Source organism: Halictus rubicundus, chromosome 3 (genome assembly GCF_050948215.1).
Source record: "Halictus rubicundus isolate RS-2024b chromosome 3, iyHalRubi1_principal, whole genome shotgun sequence".
Taxonomy (NCBI): Eukaryota; Metazoa; Arthropoda; class Insecta; order Hymenoptera; family Halictidae; genus Halictus; species Halictus rubicundus.
This window is the reverse complement of record NC_135151.1, coordinates 2,858,433-2,880,774: the sequence shown is the minus strand read 5'-3', so window position 1 is coordinate 2,880,774 and position 22,342 is coordinate 2,858,433. Positions and strand designations below refer to the sequence as shown.

The window sequence follows — 22,342 nt, the reverse complement described above, 5'->3', positions numbered from 1 at the left end:
TGACGGTGATGCGCCAGTGTCTGCGATCCATCAATCTCGCAATCTTCCATCGATTTGCGCGACAGGAACATGGAAAACAAATAATACTGTGGCACCGATAATGTTTCCGAACGTTAACACGAGTGAAAATAATCGCTAATTGTCGGACAACACGTGAATACAATTTTTACCGCCAATTTAATCGCGAACGAAGCTCAATTCTGACTTTATTGTATATTTCGAAACAATGATCCCATTCTCGGAAGTTCCGTTGGAATTTGACCGAAGCCGAACATTTGTTAACTAACCTGAATACTTTTATAATGAAAATGGAGGGAGCCTGTCGCGTAACAGTCCGAGAAAATAAATTTTTCATATTACTCTGCTTTTCACCGGGACACGTATCGTCACGTGGACACTCTTACTTTGCGACCCTTTCTGACCCAATAATTCTACATAATGCCAGTTCCCACGAACGGAATGCGTAGTCGCTAAAAATGTACATTCCTCGCGTCCCTTTTAGCTTTCGTTTGTTTTTCCCCCCGTACTTCAGAAATAATTTATACACGGACATCTACGACCACCGCTTCTTCAGAGACACATTTATCTTGATTACCGGGTACAATCTGAAAAACACATGCAACCTCCTCAGCATATGGTCCACGCATGCTGACGCGACAATCAGTTTCGAGCTCGAGTCGTCTGCTCCGTTGAAAATGGTATCAACAACGCTCAAACAACAAAGCTCGTACAATAATTCGTATTATCCACGAAACGAGCGGTACAATTTCACTTAACCGTGTTTCATTTGTAATTTCATATTTCTAACAACTACGTCAAATGGTTGCATAGAGAAATACAACATCATACTATATTTAAAGCACAGAAATGAAGCGTACGAAAGTTAAAAATGAAAATTTTAAATAAAGTTAATTGCTTTGATTGAATCGAAATGTAAAAATACACGCGCAAAATAAGTGTACCAATTATATAATTTGAAATTGTATATATACTCAGAAATTAAAGAAACTGTGTTACTTTAATTTTATTTTTATATTTAAATAAAACGGTGTTGGTTTTGGGAAGCAGGTATACTCGTGAATAAAATTCAAATACTTTATTTTATCAGTGTTCTCCCGTGTGCTGCCGGATTCGAACTGAGAGTGAATCATTATAAGAAAAAAAAACAAATGCGTCGCACCGAGATGCTTCTGTTCAAAAATGCCTAGGAAACAAATAAACAAATAAACAAATAAACGACGTGCCCGTCACGTCGGCTAACATTCATTATTGATTTTTGTATACATATATATCTATATATCTATACTCCCACTCAAAAATTAATTCGTTAACAATTAACGCAAGAGAGAACACTTCATTTATTTAATAATGCTTTAATACTGGGTGGTACATAAATGGTCCAACATTTGTTGCACTGGATTGGGGAAAACCCAGAAAAACCCAATCAGACCACTATACTGACGATTACAGATGAAAATAAAAAAAATTTAAAACATTTGGAAATTGTAGTTTTACATGAATTTAATTTTAATAGTTTTGTTTCCCCCTTTTTTATTCATGTTCCACTAGTTCCATCTGCTTGCGGATGTACAAAAACCGCACTTTCGGTGATGGTTTTGTGAATGAGTCAGCTAACTGTTTATCTGTGGGAATATATTTAAGTGTTATTACCTTTTGTTCCACTTTTTCACGTGTAAAATGATATTTTACATCTATATGTTTTGTTCGTTTATGATCTGTTGGATTACTTGCGATAGCAATGCAACCATTATTATCTTCGAAGATAATTATCGGCTCTTTAATATTTATCTCTATGCTCTTCAAAAGAGATCTAAGCCAACAAGCTTCTTTAGTTGCTTCATATAATGCCATGTATTCGGCTTCTGTCGAGGAAGTTGCAACTGAATTTTGCCTTTTCGTATTCCAACAGATTGTATTACAGTCAAACATTTTAAAGATATAGCCAGTTGTACTTTTCCGGTCTATTTCGTTACCTGCCCAATCAGAATCTACATAACCATTTAATAAATTTTCATAATTATCATTTCGTTTGTAAACTAAACGAAGTTTTAACGATCCTTTTATATATTTTAAAATTTTCTTTAAGTTTTGCCATAGCTCTTTGTTATTTTTATTTTGATATCTGCTGAGCAGATTTACTGCAAAGCATAAATCAGGCCGTGTGCATAGCATAGCATACATTAAACAGCCTATAACATTTCTGCATGGTGCATCATAATACTCGTCAGCATTCAGAGCATTTAAATCTACTTTCGGAGGCAAAGGAGTATCTAAACTTTTACAATCAATCATATTGTATTTACGCAAAATATTTTCTAAATAGACATTTTGATCTAATGAGATTGTATTTTCTTTTCGTATGACATTTATTCCCAAGAATAACTTTATCTCGTTCATATCTGTCATAGAAAATTGTTTCTTTAAGTATTCTTTGAAATTTTGCATCGTATTTCTATCATACGTTACTATCAGAACATCATCTACATACAAGAGTACATAGATATTCTTATAAATATGATTGTTATTTAAAAGATATAGACAGCGATCTGATAAGGAGTTTTGGAAACCATGCTTTTTCAGTGTAACTTCGAAAAGTTCAAACCAGCATCTTGCAGACTGTTTCAGACCGTATAATGCTTTATTTAATTTACATACATGTCCTTCAGGCGCTGAAATCCCATCCGGCACACGAATGTAAATCTCCTCTTTCAATAAACCGTTTAAAAATGCGGTTTTTACGTCCATCTGATGGACCAATAAATTATGTTGATTTGCAAACGCAATGATCATTCTAAAGGTTGTTATTCGTGCAACTGGTGCAAAGGTTTCATTATAGTCTTGTAGATATTGTTGACTAAAACCTTTTGCAACAAGTCTAGCTTTATATATACATGAATTTCCATTTTTATCCATTTTTATATTAAACACCCATTTGCAATCAACTATGTTTTTATTATTAGGACGTGGAATCAAAGTCCATGTGTTATTTTGTGACAACGATCTAAGTTCATTATTTATAGCTTTCTCCCACTCGCATTTATCACTACGATATTTTATCTCATTATACGAGCTAGGAATGTCAGAAGTTGTCGACAGTGCACAAATATGATAATCATATTCCTCATTATAATTTATTTGAGGTTTATTCTTTATTCTTGTACTTCGTCGCAACTCACCTTCATGAGAATCATTACGAGCTTCGATCTTTTTACTAGAATCGTTTGCTTCGCTTTCTTGATTCTCACTGATTTTTATTTCATCAGTTTTAAAACGTTCTGTTTGAAGGTTATTGTCTTCAAAGTCATTATTTCTGTGTACGTAAGTTGGTCTCGAGTTTTTAAAATTAATCTCGTCAACAACCACATCACGTGCTATAATAAATTGATTTGTTTCCACGTTTAATACTTTGTATCCATTCTTTCCATAGCCAACTAAAATCCCTTTAATAGACTTTTTATCGAATTTACTTTGTCTATTTTTGTCATGAATATACACGGTGCTACCGAAAACTTTCAAACGATTTAATTTTGGTTTTCTATTGTGCCAAAGTTCAAAAGGAGTTTTGTTTTCTATAATGGCTTTACTTGGGGTTATATTAACTAGATAATTAGCCGTTAGAATAGCTTCACCCCAAAATTCCTTTTTGAGTTCAGCTCCGTGAATCATAGCGCGAGCTTTTTCTAACAGTGTTCTATTCATTCGCTCCGCTATGGAATTTTGCTGTGGCGTGTATGGAACTGTTAAATTATATTGGATACCCTTTTGTACACAAAATGCTTTGAATTCATTTGACAAATACTCATTCCCATTATCACAATTTAAATTTGCGATTTTTAAATTAAAGTGGGTTTCACTTTTAGCGACAAAGTCTTGAAACATTTTAAATACGTCAGACTTATATGTAATGAGATAAACTGTCGTATAGTGGGTAAACTCATCGATAAATGTAACAAAATAATTTTTATTGTCAATAGTCGGAGGCTTAATTGGACCGCATACATCAGAGTGTATGATGAACAAAGGTCTCGTAATATGACTCCTGTCCCTTTCCTTTGAGAAAGGCAGTCGTGCTTGTTTTCCTAATACACAAGCTTCACACAAATCTTTTGTAGGACTTATTGACTCAATTAAATTTTTGTCTTCAAATAAATTATGCTGCTTCATTTTGATGAACTTAGATTGTTCGATGTGACCTAGACGTTCATGCCACAATTTATATGCGTTTAAAGTTACGATGTTATTTGCATATGTTTTGTTACACATATTTTTATTTATCGTGAAATTTACGCATATTAAATTATTTATTGACTTACCGGTTAGGATAGTCTTACCACCCTTTTTTACCATGACGCCTCCAGATTCACCAAAAATGATTGTCATCCCGCTCTGCTGGATTCGGCGCACCGACAAAAGGTTGGTCGTCGCTTCTGGTGCATACAGCACATTCTCTAGGACACCCGTTGCACCAAGATTTGTTGTCACATCGATGGTCCCGATCTTTGTTGCGCTGATAGCTTCTCCTTTCTTTGCAACCGATATTTTTATTGGCTTGTCCAATGTAGACAGTGTCTTAAACACCTCGATGTCTTTGACCACATGATCCGTTGCTCCCGAATCGATTATAAAACTGATTTTTTTTGGATCATTAATCTGTTCGTCATCAGCTTGATCTGCAGTCATAAATGCAAATCGTTCACCCTCATTCTGCATTTGAACTGTATGCAGTGTTCGTTGATGATATTCCGTTGCAGCTTGATTTCTTTTGAAGAAATAGCAATCCTTCTTTTCGTGATTGCGTCTCCCACAATGATCGCACTGCATTTTATTGTTTTTATTAAATTTTTTATTTCTGAAGCCGTAGTTTTGCTTCTTTTTAAAATTTAATTTAAATCCTCTATTTTTCTTATTATTCTTCTCACTATTTATAATTGTCTCTGTTTGCAGAACTTTCGCACTCGTTTCACTTTGTTCATTTTGCAATTTCACTTCATAATCAAGTAATTTTATTTTCACAAACCCGAGTGTCAGGTCTTCGTCCGCATGAGTCTGAATCGCAGTTACAAGTGCATCGTATGAATTCGGTAATGTAAGTAAAAGTCTTGCGATTTTGCTCATTTCACTTAATGTTGCCCCTGCTGCTTCTAATTCAACTACCATTTCGTCAAAACAGATCAGGTGTTTTGACAGCGGTGTAGTTTCTTTAAATTTGAACGTTAGAAGTTTCTTCTCAATCGCCAATTGAGTCGCCAGGCTTTTTCGGTTATAAATCGAATCCAGTTTATGTATGACTTGTTTTGCCGTATCAGCTTCTGTTGAAAAACTGAGCATTGAATCAGACAAGTATTCAATGATAATTCCTTTGGCAATCCTTTCGCATCTTTTCCAATTACTTAATGCCTTTGGATCAGTGGGAGCTTCCTCGTCTAAGACTTTTAATGCGTCTTCTTCTGCTATTAATGAACGAATTCGATATTTCCAGATACTATATTTTTCACCGTTAAACGGCTTAATGTTACGTTTTGCCTTTTTCGCCTCTTCACACATTTTCGCACTGAGTTGTAACACTTACAGTTAATACTTGCACTTTCACTTTTTCTTTTTATATTTTTTTTTATCAATTTTTTTTTTTTTTTTTTGTCGTCACTCTACACTAACACGTACACCTTAATTATGTGCCTGGGCCCATAACCTGTTGGTTTTGGGAAGCAGGTATACTCGTGAATAAAATTCAAATACTTTATTTTATCAGTGTTCTCCCGTGTGCTGCCGGATTCGAACTGAGAGTGAATCATTATAAGAAAAAAAAAACAAATGCGTCGCACCGAGATGCTTCTGTTCAAAAATGCCTAGGAAACAAATAAACAAATAAACAAATAAACGACGTGCCCGTCACGTCGGCTAACATTCATTATTGATTTTTGTATACATATATATCTATATATCTATAAACGGATTACACTGATGAATACAAGTATGAGCTTCAATTTATTTATTGCAATTAATTGAAGCTCCGAGACGCGTCGGTACCTGTACGAACGAATCGCATAATAGATATTTATAGAAGTGGTTGTTGCTAATTTTTGCTTGGTTTATCGGGTTAGAGATACGTCAGGTGCAAAGATGATTAGCGACTGTCAACAGAGATCTTAAGTATCTGCACATTGTGTGAACAAGCGATAATGTGCAATTGAATCGGAAGAGGTTCAAGATGGTTCGCATAAGTTGACGAAACTTTCAATAACTTTGCAAGGATCGTTCGGAAAGTCTCGTTACGGCACGCGGTTGTTCCCGATCAGGCTAATTTCATTCTTCTCTGAAATGTATTCATTACTTCTGGGTATTAGAGCTTTTTTTCTCGTAAGCAAAATGGCAGGGGCGGCGGGTAGATTGCATTCTGAGAGTGTGAACCGATCTTTACGGACTTATCGGAACGACTCGGTTCGTTGGGCACGTTCTATCGAACGGGGCGAAGGAGGGTGTGGGGTGATATGGGTGTTCCGACACCCCATTGGACGGAGAAAAGGAGCAAAGGAAAATTGCTGCTCGGGCTCTCGACACGGGTCAAAAGGTCACCATTTTCATGCGAAATTCCCTGGCTCGTGTCAATTAGACGAGCTTTTCCCCTGAAACGCTCACGAATTTAACTACCGTAACCCTCAGATTTAATCCTTCTTTGCAGTTCCGCGGATCTTATGGTTCAACAAATTACCCATTTTTGGCTTCTCCCTTCTACAAACGATTTCACCGTTTTTTGTTTCCACAATTTCTGAAATAACAAAAAATTTCATTTGAGCACACGTTATCACAAAAATTGCCAAAAGTCTGCGCGAACGATTAGGAGCAGATTTTCGAGTGCAAACTAATCTCTTAAACACGCAGAAAAATGCTGACGTTTCGCCTGCAATTAATTTAACGACGCCCCGATAATTTTTTCGGAAAATTGTGTTCCAACGATTTCCGACGAGAAGAATTAATACAAAACAAATACGCCGAAGCTCGCTCGAATGTTTTTGAAACGAACAAACTTTCGAATCATTGGGAACAGTTCAAAATAACTACATCGTGAAAATTCAATGTTTTTTCATTGTGAATCGTAGGGAGTTATGTTTTATCGAATCGAGCAAACCGAATATTCGTCTGTATAGAAATGAACACAATGAATTGGATATTGTGGAAGAGAAACCGTTGTTTTTGATACCACAGAATCTACAAAATCGTATGTTGCAAAAAAACCGTGCAGAATTTTTTTGTTAATCTCGTTGTGTTATGAAACATCGCCTCGGACTGTCGTTGAGCGTTTTTTTTTCATTCATTGATTATCAATGGAGATATAAACATCGAATTCGCAGCCGAGCTCCATTCTTACATTTAAAAATGGCGTTATCGATGAATCTATTTTCATAAATTTACACAATGAATGATTTTCACGGCACTCTCATTGTATCGGGAAAGTATGACGAAGTATTTAAAGTATAGCTACACGTTATTAATAGACTGCAGATTTTATGTATTTATAGCTGACGTAGCCGAATAAAGCACGGCAGAAAGGAAATCGAAGTATAGTTCGACAAAGAATTTGCCGTTTTGTTCGCGCAACAAAAGCTATCTGTCGAACTAATCAATCGTTACGAAAATGTTGTTAATCTATGTATGTCAGGAAAATCTTTATCAAAAGCTATTCTAAAATTGCGCTAAAATAATCGAAGTTTACATAAATACTCGCAATCTAATCAGTATCAGGCTGTACCGACGAGATAGCAATGCTCTGGAACATACTTAGCAGACACCTTTGAACAGTTCGTCGAAATGTGTCTGCGGAAGTATGCAGTTGCAGTTGCAGTTGTGTAGAGAGTGAAGTTGAAGTGCAATAAGGAACAAATGTGTGTACCCGAACGCTCGGCTCGTACGCTTTTGTTTGACGGCTTGAGCTGCAACATCTAGTAAAAGCTTTCGCTGCTTTCACCTTTCGTTAGTCTATGACAATTATGGCATACATTCCGTTCGCAAAACTGAATGTATCCTCCAGCAAATTGAATTTACTCTGCATTTTCGCAACAACTCATTTCAATTTTAATACGATTCAAATCGAATTCAAATGTATTCGGAAAATTCGACTAAAACTATTCTCGCAAAATTTGTTTATACATTTTCGTAACCTTGGGCAGATTAGCATTTTGCTTCGATGCATAGCTACCTGAATAAAGAATATTCCGTACACATACAAATGTTTCTGCGCGATAGTATATTTGTTTCGATAATTTTTCGCTGTCTTTGGAATTGCAACTAACCCGATAAAACGGTGCTATTGTTTCGTGCGGTGCGCTTTATCACCAAGGATGCACGTTCGGTGTGTAAAAGAGAAACGTGATCAGGGGTATCAAACTTAGATCGTTTTCGATCATTTTCTATAACGCAGTTTTAGAGTATCGGCGCGGGTGAAACACGGTAACTCGTTTACCGAACAATTTGTAGTATCAGCGCATGGAATATTCATGAAACGGCACGCTCGCGTCGATTAAACGGCATTAACGCAAGAACTTAATTGACCCTAGATCACCCGGTGAACTTTTCGCTGCAACATAGTCACGGTGGAACCGTGATTGTAAATTATCGTCGACGTTTCTTTCGTCGGTGTTTACGGATACAGATTAATTGCCGACGATCGATCTTATGCGAAGTTCAGACGTCTAATGAACCAGGTTTATCAGCTTCCGGTCTCGGAACTTCAACTGTGTTTTCTCGATTATGATTTTTACTGCTTTGCATTAAGTATCATAAATATTAAGTTTCTCTGACAAGTTATACACGAGTGTATTCAACATCGAAATCATGAATATTTTTCCCATTTTTACAACCCTTCCCTAATGCATTATTTTTGTCAACCGTCGTGATAAATTACGGAGGTTCGTCGTGTTAAAGATTTTACCTGACATTTACTTTGTATCGTGTACCCCTAATCAATATTGTATTTTTCATATTTTCCACTCACATGGCAATTTTTTTTGTAAACAAGTCTTTTCAAAGTCAAACATATTATGTGAATAACAAGCTTAGATTATAATATTTTGTACATATCTATAGTTTTTAGAAGGGGGTACACTTCTGTGAACTTGCTACATTTGTCTCACGCATGAAGGTCAATTTACGATATACGGCACAAGTCGGTGCGAGTCCGTGCAGGTCCGTGCAGTACAAGTGTGAACGGTTCCATTTGAAACGCATGTTTCAATGTTTTGTCGTGCCGGTGCCGGTCTGTGTCATATAGTGTAAATTGACCTTAATTCGTGCAACCTCCCATTGCATTGATTCTCGCCGTTGCTGGCATTCAGAAACAAATTTTGGAAAACGGTTTGCGGAATTAAGAAAAATGTGAAACGAAACGAATGTCATTGTAACGTAAGTTATCGTATAAATAGATTTTACAATAGTTGAGTGCAGTGGTCGTTACAGCACACAGAAACGAGCGTAACTCCAGATACGCCCAAGGGCTCGAACAATGCATAGGGAACGGGACATGTATTATTTCAGTAGTTAAACTCTCCGGTTTACGACCACGGGTGTGTGTAAACCTGTATTTATTGTTACTAGCTACTTGGAAAGAAATTATAATTTGTAATCTTGTTTGGTCCTCGTTACGGTAACGTTAAAGGCGGCGCGGCGTCACGCTCGGTCCGCGGGAACGGTCGTTCGCATACTCTACTTTAGAAAATCGTTGCATCGGTACACGCGATCTTGACGGGTAATTGCAACACAGCAGGAAACAATGACAGAAGGCGTAACGCGAATAAAAAGGAAGCAGATGGACGGATGCAAGACAATGAAAGCCGATAGCTCGGACCTTGGGAACCTTTCCGCGCCCGACGTCAACTTTCTATCGTCCGCCGCTCATAATTTCTATTCTCGGCGTTATTTTTTCTGCCCACCTGTATTTTATGCCTTGTTTCCGTTCGCCTTCCGCTTTTCCCCGTATCGTTATCGTCATCGGCAGCTGCCGCCACGGCCACGCTCTCCATAATGGATTTCTGCTTCTTTTCTCCCGTTCGCATTCGTTGCATTCCTGCACAGTCGAACTTTAAACGACCATTTCTCACCACTTTCCGCCGCTTGCGCTTGACTTTCGTACTTCTCGAGAAAACGATTGCAAATTTTCAACTATAAACGTGTCTTTCACTTTCACAAACAACCCTTGTGCAGCTCTACGTCGCGTAAAATTGGTCTGCTAGTCGACTAAAATTAGGCAACCAAATGTCTGAATAATTTTGAATGCACAAAGAATTTAGAGCGGTTGTAGAAACAGGGAATCAGAAAATTTCATATTGACTTAAATTGTTATAAATTATTTTACGAGCTTTATGGTGGGGTCTTGTCTAAATTGAGACAAAAATGCCCTTGTCTGATTTAGGGGATGAATTTTATTTACAAAAATATGAATTCGATTTGCAAAAGAATTGATTTGGAGTGCAAAACCTGTACAGTGATACTTCGTAATCCGACCAAAGACCGCGCTATGCGAGGGTTAAGAAAGAAAGTGGTATAAAATTATAATCGAAGGAAAGTTGACGAGCCACCTCGTCGTTCCAGGTGCACGTAAAAAAGTAATACCACACCGAGCCCACAAATTCCAGGTTTTTATTACGTTCGCGAGACATATTGGCCCGTTAAACGCCTCGGAAACGAACGTGCCATTAGATGGGTCGTTTTAAAGGTTAATCCGGATTCAGCCCGATACGTTTCCGCGTGTTTGGTTTCTTTCGCAGCAGCCGTCTCGGAAAGATTAATTCACAGCGGAGCTCTTCAATCCGTCTCCTTCCGCGTTTTCATTTTACCACTATCTACGGGGCGAGAGAGGAGTCCTCTGGATTGTTGAAATTTAACGCCGTTGAAATTTATCGAAGCGAATTTCCTTTCGCCTTCCGTTAACGGCGCCGCTCAACCGCCCGCGAGCAACTAACTGCTTGATTCGTTTCTGAAAGGATTAAATTTCATATCTGCCCGAGAGCTTCCTCGGGCACCACCTTCCCGGTTTCGCGTTTATTCCACTGAATTAAATGAATTTTTCAGCCCCGCACGAGAACAGCTACCCTTGTCGCCTGTGTTCGCTCGTTCTGTCCGTGAATCACGGAGACGTCCTTCTCGAAACATAAAACCTTTTTTAATTGTGCATCGCATTCCGTCGAGACAATCCGCCGTTCCACGCTGCACGCGGAACGGCCGCGGTTTTATTGACATTTGAAGGTAGTAAATATCGCTGGCATCGTTCACTACGCTTCGGTTAACTTACTTGCAAAATATTATTACTCCGAGATGAACGCATATGGCTGTCGAATGGAAACTTCCAGAAAGTCTAGCGAAACTTCGTGAAATTTTTCATTAGAGTTTGTACCGTTCGTTCTATTTTTAAAAATTCTTGTTTACGAGGTGGAATGGAAATGGAAATATTTTTCCAATTTTTTAAATATTGCAGTTTTCTCTAAAAACTTTATCGCAAATTCTCCGACTCCACGAAAATACGTTTTTAATGAATGGTGCTGGAAAAATCGTTATTTATCCCGTTCACACCGCAGTGAACAAACCATGCACGTATCGAATTAGTTTGCAACCCTACTCATTTTATCCAGGCTAGTGATTAACATATTTTCGCAATAAGTGATCCTTTTAATTTACGATACTAATATCAGGCGAGGTATAAACGATAACAGCCGTTGCGTTATGCATCTAATCCCGGCTTTTGTTAACAATTAAAATTTGTACATATTTCCGAGTCAGGGAGAAATGACGTGAATGCTGCATTTTGTAAAAAATGGAGAGGAAATTTCTAGTTTTCTGGAAAACATTGAAACTTTGGTGAATATGTTTATTACTTACCGATACCGCCTCCCCGCGAGCATTTGATTGCGACAGCCGGATTAATTGGCAATTAAGACGCGCCTTTGACAGCTGCGGGCGTATTGGTTAAGACGACGGAAAAAATTAGATGTAGCAATTCGCTGCGAGCATTAGGTTCGCGTTTGCAAGTTTTTCCGGAGTTTTCCGCCTCGATCTTTCAGCTCGTCAGTTCGACGATTTTATGGCTCGTTTATTACGCTCGCCTTCGTTGCCCAATTTTTTTCCACCCTTTTGCGCTACGTCGGCTCAAGCACCTGCATGTTTTACAATCCGCGTCCTTGACTCAGTTTCCGATCCTGAGCTTTTCCCTTATTTATACGTCCAATTCCGCGAAACAGCACTCTCGTCGAACAGCTGATTGATTTGCATCCGAAATTCTGGTGGACGATGATGGAATCCCTTGCAACCATCGTTTTAAACAAATTATACATTTACATTCAAAGAATCCTGCTTCGTCTTTTCTATTAAATTTTATTTTATTTAAATCCTTCTGATGTTTTTACAGTTTTGTATTGCAATATTTCTGTCAGAAATTCATAAAATTCGCAGTCCAATTAGTACTAACAAGACAATATAAGTTAGGAAGGCCTGTCGAGTGAGAAAAGCGTTCGAAGAAGTGAAAATTAATGTAAAAAATAAAGTATTCTGGAGCCGCCCTGTATTCAATAAATATAAAAGTGGTTTACCATGAACATAATATGATTTTTAAGCTATAAAACATTCTTCATCGTTTTCAAACGAATGATCCACCTCTCCGACGAACTGATCGTCCAGCTTTGTTCTACCGGTTATGAATGAAAACGAAGTTTGCCTGACCTCGCGGGAACATCCTAACCGTATCAAATTTTCTCGCCGTATAGAAAACAAGCACTTTTCGGGCGAAGTTCAGGCTGCGCGGGAATCTTCCAGAAAGTTTCCCTTCAGAAATTAAATGCTCGACATGAAAGTTCCTTTCCGTGCTCGTTTTATTCACTCTTCGGTATATTTTTACACGCGAAGCACTATAATACTTTGTTCGCCGTGAGTACGGGCTTCGCTAAAACTCGCGAACGCAATTTTGCTTCTCGAATCGCTCTCCATCTTTAATCTTTTCATCGTTATTTTCTTTGTAATCCTAGTGTTAAAACACAAATCCGTTAAAAGAGGAAAAAGATCTTTATGCAAATTAAAAATTGTCTGTGTCAACTCCAAGCAACAGAAACCAAAAAAATAAAAATTTCTTTAATCATTTTAACATATTAAAAATAATATACCGTTATTTTAAAATTCTCTTGATCTTTTAGCTACTTTAAATTTTCCTTATTTTTGCTATGCATTAAATGGACAGTCTATCGATGATTTATCGTAGCAAATGATTTTACGAATCACTGCCACTTCTGGAAGTCAGTGTTCAGAGACCTCGTTTTTAATCGTGTCCATTAAAAGTCCATCGGATTTTCTTCGAATTTCGGCCCGAGATGTCATAAACGCGCTCTATTTTCACTGGTATTAATATAAGTCACAGGCCGTTGACTTTTCTGGGAAATTATGTTCGTAGAAATACAAGCTGTACATGCTCCGACTTGTTCCAGGATAAATCGTCTAAGACTGGACGTTACGTAACTTCGGTTTAATTGGTCGTTGATCCTCGTGGAAATTCTTCGTCGGCCATAGTAGACGGATGAAATTCTATTGTTTCTTCTCCTGCGGAACATAAAGAACGCAGGAGAATAATCCGTTGATCCATTCGCATTCGTTATATGGTCGCACTTGTAATTTTTAATTAAAACGTCTCGTTTCCATTTTCCCATAATCATTTGGCTCAACGATCGTGTTTGAAACGTTCGAATTTGCGTTTTTTCCCCTTAAATTACACAGCGGCGTTATTTGCACCGAACGGTATAGCGTTTTTCATTGAAATTACGATCCATTGTCTGCTACTATTAACAGTTTCTGCGATGATCATTAACTTTGAAATTGTACGGCGCCACTAACGTAACTTGGGGATGTAGACTTCTTAAAATGCTTGAAATTTGATTATACAGGGTGTCCAAAAATGTTGTCCATGAAAGGGGCGATTCCTAAGGTCATTTGAAGTAACTTTCCCCTTTGCGAAAATGTTCTCCGCGGCTTTGTTAAGGAGTTATTAACTAAAAACACGGACCAATCAGAGCGCGGGTGCAGAAGGCGAATTCTGACTCGGCCAATGCCAACGTCACGGTCAGCGGGACCCGCCGCCTGATTGGTCCGTGCTTTTTTCGTTAATAACTCCTTAATAAAGCCACGTCGAACATTTTCGCAAAGGAAAAGTTGCTTGAAATGATCTCAGGAATTATCCCCTTGAAGGAGGTACAACATTTTTGGCACAGCTGTATACTACCGAATTTATGTTGTTCCTGACTGTTCAAATAAGCTAAAGTCGATTGTTTATTTTCTGATTTCAGGTGAGTCCCGTGCTATTCTCGAGAGGTGCCACTTCGAAACACGATTAGTCTGCAACAGTCCATTGCAAGGTTTACAAGGGTTGCGCATCGAGGGTAAAGTATAAGTTTTCTTCGATATATATTCATAAATTGAATACATACCGAACTGAATTTATCGATCTACCCGCTCGTCTTTACCGCTCCAAATTTTATAAAATATCGTGTTACCGTATTGGGGTCATATTACACGAAACAGAGCTGTGGCCGCAGAACAGACGAGAAAAGGGAAAATATGCACGGTATAAAAGTGCGATTACTGTTATTAAAATGTTATTGCAACTGAGTTAATGTTATTCAAGGATTGAAATCGTGAAAAAGAAATGAAATTATTTTTAAGGTGAACATTTATCGAGGATGCCATTTATTAATTTGTGTAAAGTTAACTGCCAGAATTGAATCAAATTTTTAAAGTGCTGGATAGAAATAGATCCACATCGTTATTAATAGCATCGAATAATCCTATTTTCTGCGGTTCATTGTAAGAGTCAAGGTAAATGCTAAATATAATATCGACTCTCATATTGTATTCTTATATAGACTCACACGTATCGATATATTGAATAAATAACACTAACACGCCAATGCATCCTTTATAGAGCGTAAGTCCCTGGACAAATAATAGTTTCAATCACTTCTGCAATTCCTATGCTTTGTACAGCCTATGATCCGACTACGCCTTGTAGTGGAAACATTTTTAAATAATTCAAAACTAGCAAAAGACTAATTAATTCGACATCTTAGGCCTCGCTGTCGGTAGACTTTCTTTTTTTTTAACACCATGATATTCTGCAAACTCTTTCGTGTATAATCATATTACATGCAGGAATTTTTATACATTGCGATCGTCACAGTTACGGTAGTTACTTGTACCCAAAGGTAATCTAACAGAAGTAATCAAAGGAGCAAAAGAAAATATCATAGAATTTCTCGATTAGCACGCATGCATCGTCTCGATTGTGGAAAATGAAAATAATAATATTTTTTGGATAATGCATCAATTTGAAAAATATAAGAGCGAAAATGGTAACTTATTATTAGACAGTTATAATATTGTGGAAAGAATAGCGAACGTAGTTCGAATGTATAAACGAGCTGTCGAAGTGTCGCGAAGGCGTACGTCGTGCAGATCGTTGTTAGGAAAAAAGAATATTTTCGAAATGCACCTTCGAAAATAGGCCGCGAAAGGGGAATAACCCCTTAAGTGCAGCGCGGAAACACCCTCCGGTCCGTTGAACCGTTCGTTCTTATTTGCATCGACGCACAATGACGCATTGTTTTCCGCTTCATCAGGGACGCGAGGCAGTCTTTCGCCGCGGCCACATATTTTCCCATGTAAAAAGTAATAACGTACGCAAGGATGCTTTATTACGTCAGGGGTACGTGCGTTGCATATCGCGCGGCCGTTTCCATGGTCCCGACGCACCTCGCTCCGTTCCGCAAAACGCCGCCATTAATTATTCGATGCACTCGCGGTGCGCCTCTTCGCCTGCATTTTTCGCCGCGAACGATTCTTAACACGTTCACCGCCGAACCTGTCCCGCGAACAAACACATCAATTCAAAGAAATTTAATTAACCCTCGTACGCTCGTCGGAAATGGTCACGTAACGTAACACGGGAGATAATGCTTTTCCCATTTCTGCTTTATCGTGGTGAAAGCATGGAGAATAGCGCGGTAGAAGGAAAAATTAAAGTGGGGGAACAAGTCTTGATCTGGCGACTCCGCGATATAGACCCACAAAAAAGTTGTAAACTTTTAGTATTTTTCAATAATTGTTCTTCTCGAAAAAATCCAAATCGAATATTCAAAAAGTTATTGGTCTTTAGGTTTACGGGACCCGTTGAAATGACGGTTTCTAATATTTTTAATTTACAGTTATTCACGAGGAATTATTCGACAAATCTTTGTGTGTATACTGCTCAAAAAATGGCTAAAAATTCGGATAGATATATTCTTATTATTTTGACAAAGTAATGTGAAATAGTCACTTTTAGTGGTCCGTTAACCTAGCGTTAGGGGTGTCCGTATATTACCGTGATTCACTGTATATATGCGTTTTACGAGACACGTATTGCTATATCGAGTTGATTCGACGAAACCGAGTGGAAAAGATGCAACACCTCGTTCGGCTTCCACCTTCGGACTTGATGCTCCATTTTCTCGGCGGGCATATATTACCGGCTGCATACCGGTCTTGTCAACGGGCGACAAAACTCGGCCGATGCACCGGCCCTTATTCTCCTTAATCATTGTGAGGCAGGTCAGTGCACCTGGCGAAGATTTTACGGCCTTGCACGACACGCCATTTACTCGCCGCCGCCGTTTTACGCGCGCAGGCCGACGCGGAGCGACGCGACGCTACGCTCCGTAAGCGACCGGATCGATTAATCTCGCAATTAACGCCGGCCGGCATCGTCGATGAGGCGGCGTCGCTCCTCCGCGCTATCGCGGAAATTAATCGACCCGTGGAGCTTTCGTATTGTTTTGTATTGTTCGCCGCGAGCCGGTCCCGCCGCGCGATGTCGCTCGCATAATTGCTCGGATGGCAAATAGACTCGTTCTCCGGCCGTTGGATTATGCAGAACCGTGTTTATTAACGTGGATAATATTTCATGCTCTCGCTCCCCTGTAAACGAGAGTCGTGCATTTTCGAAATTATCGCACCCGGTTTTCATAGATGACCGCCGTTCAGTGCGACCGATTTTTCTTTCGTCATCTTGCCTTCGCTAAATCGCTGCTCTTCAGTCTTCCATTAAATAAATCGTTTCGCGAATTTCGCAATACCTAAAGTATGCAAAATACTGTTATTTTAATTAAAATATTTTAACAGGCTTTTCTCTTCGCAAGTCCTTTTTTTGAGAAGGTACTGATCTTGCTTTATTTAGTTTGGAGCTTGAGGAATTAGATACGCGAGCCTAATATCCACGAAAGGTTAACAAAGTAGGGATTATTACGTCTGCGTTTATATAAAGACCAGCAGTGTGTTTTTTTTTTAATATTTATTCCATTTTTCCTTAAATCTGTGTTGAAATGTAGAAAATTGGTATTTGAAGAGTTCGAAAGCATGACAGACGAGTTCTCTACTCTATGGATCATACCCAAGGGGCTTGGTTTGTCATTATTGTTAATAATTCATTCGACGCGACACGAAAGAGGATTAAAATATCAATCGAGGTAGATTATGTTCTTCTCGTAACTGTGCCAGGTATGTCTTCCTAATTTCAATTGCAGACCTATTTTCTATAGCGATATTAAACTGGAGAACTTATGTCTGTGGTCGGTAATGTTTCCAGCGGAAATGAAGCCGCCACGAAAAGGGTATCAACGTTATTACCTGAAACGGATCGTAGGAAGTATTGACGCTATAAATCATAATCAGACTGCTGGCTTTCATGAAACTTCATACTACGAAGTAATATCTGATAATAAAACCTTGGTGTCAAGTGGAACTCTTTCATCACGGAGTTTGAAACTAACGATGACCTATTTCTCAAATTTAGCAAAATTTTCTGTATTGGTGCATTTCAGAATTTTTGTCTACTTTCGTCGACAAAAATCGTTGCGATGTTTGTGAATTTTTTGGAACAAATCTAATCGACATATCAAACCCAAACTTTGTGAATTTGTTTATCGGCAACTGAAGAACAGACGGAAATTTTGTATGCCTAAACCATGATGCTTTTAAATATTAGAACGATTTTAATTTTTTAGCGGTTATAGCTCTTAGAAAAAAACCATTGTAGTTTCCTCAAGTTTAAGAACATTTCCAGTGTGCCCGAGTGTGACTTTGTTTTGAGGTATAAGCATACTAAAAAATTCTTTAGTTTCCAGAAAATTTGTAAAATCGTTTTTCGGAGCCGTCAAGCGTGCTTTTGGATAGTACTCGTGCTGTCGAAACAGATTTTTCCTCGAACGCGCCGCTCTATCGACGGAAGCACGAGAGGATATTTTCGGTAATGTTCTGTCCGTTCCGATGAGTATAGCTCGACACTTAATTGGAGGCTCCTCCGGAACTTATTTACGGTGGTGCACCCGTGGCGCGTGGGACGCGAACCATCGATGCTGAAACTTCTATGGAAGAATTAGGGTGGAAGAAATTCCCCCGTGAAAGTGACCGAACCTTTTACACGTTCTACCGAACAATATCCGACAAATGGCACTCCACTTCGCACATTTGAATATCGAATTTTGATGTCGCTCCGATTCAATCGATACGCTTTCAGTCACGAGCATGACTCGTCGATACGCAGATTAAGGGAATAACCCTAATGTATGCACCCTATATTTATGTCTTTTATTAAACTAGCTGCAACACTATTTGCAGGCAAAATTTCAGGGTACATTTATTATTGTTTCGTGTATAGGAAAGAATATAAAGTGGTTTAATGAGTTTGACTACAGCGAGAACTAGCATCAAAAAAATCCCCGGCACTTTCTCAATCTCAACGAAACAGAAATTTCAGTATGTCACATTTTCGGTAAAATGTTCTTTCGATTTTCAATCTCGTGACGTGAATTGGCAAAGATATCCGATACAAGGGAACAAGAATTATTTATTTCGAATGTTGCAGAGTGTCGAGTTACAAAGGGACGTTTGCAATAATTGACAGGAGAATGTTTACCGGCGTGCGTTCAAACACCTCCGTTTGAGAAAACACCTACGCGAATGTAGGCGACTGTATCCGAAGGTTCGCCCAGTCGCTCTCGACTCCCGTATATCGCTATAGAACGATCATGGTCTTCTTTTTCTTCGTTCTGCTCTCCCCTCTCCGTCTTTTTCTTCGCTTTCATCTCGGTCTTGTTCTTCTTAGCTTTCTTCCTCCTGTTCTTCTTCTTCTTCTTCTTCTCTGCCTCATGGAGCTTGGCTGTTGCCCTGCGAACCCTCGGTCATCTTCTTTTTCACCCTTTTGCATTCTCCGAGCCTTGAGAACGTCGAGTCGGGCGCACCTACACTTTTAAACCCGATCTGCTAGATCTCTTGTCCGTAGGAGGTTAAACCGTCTTCCGTAAGGAAGAACCGAGTTTCTCTAATGGTTTGCTCTTTCTACTTGGCCGTCTAACGAGCTTCGCGTGTCGTCGTTCGGATTTTCCTCCGCTTCTTTGCCCGCGACATTCGACACTTTTTCGCGAACGGACCGGGACCAGCGATTTCGAATTGATGAAATTTCAGCAGACAAGAAAATTCTACGTTGATTGCATTTCTTCTTGACCCTATAATTTCGTAGTCCCCTGAGCAACGTCGATTTCAAGTTCCGCTTCTATACAGGGTGTCCCAAAGATGTTGCGTTTCCTTGAAAGAGGTGATTATTGAGTTCATTCGAAGTAACTTTTTCCTTTGCGAAAATGCTCTCCGCGTCTTCGCAAAGGAGTTATTAACGCAAATCACAGGCCAATCAGAGCGCAGCTACAGTCAGCGGGATCTATCGCCGAGCTGGGATCCTTCTGCCATAGCCGCGCTCTGATTGGTCCGTGTTTTTCGTTAATAACTCCTTAACAAAGCCGCGGAGAGCATTTTCTTAGGGGAAAAATTTACTTCGAATTCAGGATAATTCGTGCAAATATTCCATCCAATAAATGCCGAGCGAGTTGTGCAATAAATTCGAGACAAAATGTTTAAAGATTCCTACGAATCACATTACTAGCTCAAATTATAACATCTCAAAGTGTATCACTCTACTTGATATTCTGATCCTTCTAAGCTTCGTAAATAATCGATCCTAATGAAATGTTGTCACGAGCGTAATAAAAGTATCAGCAAATATTTAATAACGCGATCATAGCGTATAAAGGCGACCGCTCGCAAAGAATCTCGTAGAGACGATAATAATTCCGTCCACGTTCCGGCAACGTCGGCGTTCATATTTGCACAAATTGGTCGGATCAAATTGTAAGTTATCGAGTCCATAAACTCTCTGTGTTTATTCAATGATTGGTAAACGTGTGTTTGCGTTAATCGACTGCAATGCGTTGCCGCGAGGTATCCAGACGATGGTTTATTGCCCGCCGAGGGAAATTTTTCGGAGGTATGGATGCATAAATCGCGGGCCCGCGGTGCAGCGGCGTGCGCAACTCGCTCCGGTATAAATTGCACCCTCCCGGTGGTTAGCCATCGGAGCTCTAAGACCGCATCGCCGTCCACTCTGCAACCTGTTCTCGTAGAACTTCGCCATACTCTGCTCTTCAACTTGCTCTTCTACAATCTGGTCACCGGTGACGGACATGCATATGCAATTTCCTGTTCCTTGCAACACTTTTGCATGAACCGTTCTTAACTGATAACTAGACTGCGGATTTCATGCATTTATGACAAAAATTAGCAGGTGTAAATTGAAGTGGCACAAATATTAGAAAAATTTAAACATACTATTATATTATTTTCTTCTAAACATACCAAGAAAGAAAATAAGTTTCTATTTGACTTCAGTTCGTTGCAATTCAAGAAAAAATTTTATTTTGCATGTAGATCCGCAGTCTACTGATAACTAATAATTGACCAACTTCACGTTATTTATTCGCGATTTACTCTTGATCGTGAAAGGTAATGAATATTCGTGATTTACCAAATTTTATTATATTGGGATGATGTGTGCCAGGTCGTAACTATAAATGTTTCTGTGTATGTAATCAAAGGCTTGTATGATAGCAATTGAAACCACAGTGTTTACTCTGTATACGTCCCGAATGGCTAGCCGATAAAAGTCCCAGAACTATACCCACTGCCTCAGGGTACACCGAGGAGTGTAAGGTCGCGTGGATCAAAGAATATTATCTCCTAAACGGTATATGTCCGTGGCTAGACCCTTGTTTTGGACATACATCGAGTAAACACTGTACTTTGCTTTTAGGTACATACAGGATGTACAATTGTGTATATACTATTTGTAAAATATTGTTCCGTATTACCAGAAAGTATTAGCAACAGAATGTTTGCGATCAACCCAGGAATGTGTTATGTTTCGAGTTGATATGAAAATGCTTAGATATACAAATGATACGTTAGAAAATACATAAATGGCACCTTTGGTCGCATCGAATTTCAATGTAATACGCATGTGAAGAAGTTACTGTCAGTACAATACCCATAATGTTTTACAATGTTACAGATGTAAGAGTGCGAAAAATATAATGGTACCTATTCAATATTTGGCTACTTTTCTCTAACACAACCGAGCATTAAAAGTGAGTGATATATACCTATTGCCTTTTAAAAATTGAAGAAGATTGAATTTATGCTTGATTCCGATACACGCTTGAATGAAGAAATTTATTCGATGGTTTCCCACGCAGCTATCCTTATAATCGATGGTAGAATAAAAGATCCGAGGTCGGCGGTGGTGCCGTTTAGCGTTAACACTGTTTCTATCGAAAGACGCCTTTTAAAATTGTATATAAACTTTAATTAGACTGCAACGATTAATATACAGCATGACCGAAAAGAGAGTGATTTTACACTAAAATAAAAAACATAATTCGAAATAGGTTTACGGTAAAACCGCGCGATAGAAATGGTGTTAACGCGTCGGATCGAATTTGAATATTTTTCGAGGGCTCTGTCGGGCGGTTCGCATATTGTACAGAGGGAATGCATGATTCGCGGCACGAATCGGGTACGTGACCATTGAAGGGACGCGTGTAACCCCCTAATTCCTGATGGTGGTTGCGCGTAGCCCGTGTAACCGGCACGGGCACGGTCTGGATCGCGTCGCGTCGGACGGTCTTAATCTTTTAACCGGGAAATATTTATGGGGAGTCCCGTACGAAAGGATTTACATTTACGTGTCGCGGTACACACGAGCCTCAACTGTTGCCTCCCTCGCGTAAATATTACCATTCCTCTTTGTCTCTCGCGACGGCCCTGGTTATCCGTTTTCACGCTGCCCGCTATCCGCTGCCATTTAATATTTACAATTCCTCGAATATGTAAATCACCGTTGGCCGACATCAAAGCGCGGGGACGGCCGTGTCTGCGTGCG

The 22,342-nt window shown here is 39.1% G+C and overlaps 1 protein-coding gene across 2 annotated transcripts in view; it reads left to right on the top strand.

Moving 5' to 3' along the window:
* Brat (tripartite motif-containing protein brain tumor) overlaps nt 1-22,342 on the top strand; it is a 110,855-nt gene that overhangs the window by 35,441 nt on the left and 53,072 nt on the right. The window contains exon 2 of one of the 2 annotated variants that reach the window (XM_076784806.1): nt 14,331-14,423. The exons of the other annotated variant lie outside the window; for it this stretch is intronic. The gene's annotated coding sequence lies outside the window, so the exon portion shown is untranslated. The remainder of the gene's footprint in view (nt 1-14,330; nt 14,424-22,342) is intronic. 2 annotated transcript variants of the gene reach the window in all.